Source organism: Galeopterus variegatus, unplaced genomic scaffold, assembly GCF_000696425.1.
Source record: "Galeopterus variegatus unplaced genomic scaffold, G_variegatus-3.0.2 Scaffold2194, whole genome shotgun sequence".
In the NCBI taxonomy this organism is placed as follows: domain Eukaryota; kingdom Metazoa; phylum Chordata; class Mammalia; order Dermoptera; family Cynocephalidae; genus Galeopterus; species Galeopterus variegatus.
This window is the reverse complement of record NW_007728305.1, coordinates 54228-55648: the sequence shown is the minus strand read 5'-3', so window position 1 is coordinate 55648 and position 1421 is coordinate 54228.

Below are 1421 nucleotides of genomic sequence, written 5' to 3'. Positions count from 1 at the left end.
TGACCTTCAGGAAATGTCTGTTGCTTGATACAACATAGGAGTTTAGGTTGGTGTCATCAAACTATGATCTGTATAACAAATTCTGCCTGCCACTTGTTTTGGCAAGGTTTTATTGGAACCCAACGATGCCCATTATTTTATGTTTTTGTCTGTGGCTGCTTTCATGCTACACAAGTAGAGCTGAGTATTTGCAACAGAGACCATATTGCCCACAAAGCAGAACATATTTATGGTGTGGCCCCTTATAATAAAAGTATGCCAATCCTTGGTGCAGGGGGGTTTAGGAGCCAATCTGGATAGATTTAAATCCCAGCTCTGCTAGATTACCTAAGAAATGTTATTTAGTTTATTTGTGCTTCAGTTTCTTCATCTTTAAAATGGGTATAACAATGATATCAACTAAACAGAGTTACTCTAAGGATTAAATCATAATATACTTAAAGCAATAGTACAGTGGCCAGCACATAGTAAGAAAGAAATGATAGGATAAGAATTGGCATGCTGTTATAGGAATCACTACTGAAACCTGAAAAATTTCCAATGCAATCATGAGTTTCAATTATGATTATTTTCCTGAATTCCAAATTCGAAAGATTGTATGGCCCAATTTATGACATTTCATTAAGAGAAACCCATAGGATTAGTGTATCACCTAGCACATCAGTCAGTCCAGAAAGGAGAACAGAAACAAGATTAGATATTTCCACGGAGATAATTGAATACAAGAGATTGGTTAAATGATTGTCAGAAAGTTAGAAAGTGAAAAGTAAACACTATTATAACATGAATAGTAACTGCTATTTATGTCGGCCAGCTACGTCCTCCCCTACTTCCCATACTCACCATGTTAGAAAAAAATGAAGGGAAGAGGTTGGTGTTATCAGAACCAGGAATCTTGGAGGTGAGGCCACATAAAGTTCAGAAGCACAAATAGCCTTCTGGAAATGGGACTTGGACCTTTGAGGTGGGCACTATCTAGCTGGTACTGAGAACCCTGAGGGAGCATAATTGGGTTGGTCTGGGCATGCCAAAAAATACAACTAAAAACTAGAGATTGAAACCATATACGGATGCTTTTTAAATAAGCAATGTTTGCCAAAAGCAAGTTGATTCAGGTTATTATTTAACTATTCCAAGATCATGAATGAAATATCAAGAATAAAAGATTTCTTTCTAAAAGAGCCCAATGTTTGAGTTAGACTTATAGATCCAAGTTAGATATTCTTGGCTGGAATTAAGCAGAGGGGAGCCCAATTTAAGAGAGGGTGCTGGGTTGTGGAAGAAATATAGAAACAAATTGGGGTGTGGGGCTAGACGGGTGAAGGGAGATGAAAGATGAGAGGCAATATTTGCCGAAAGGAGGAAGGTGATTTTCTCCTTGCTTTGAAGAAGTTAAAGAAACTTACAAGAAAAAAAAAAAA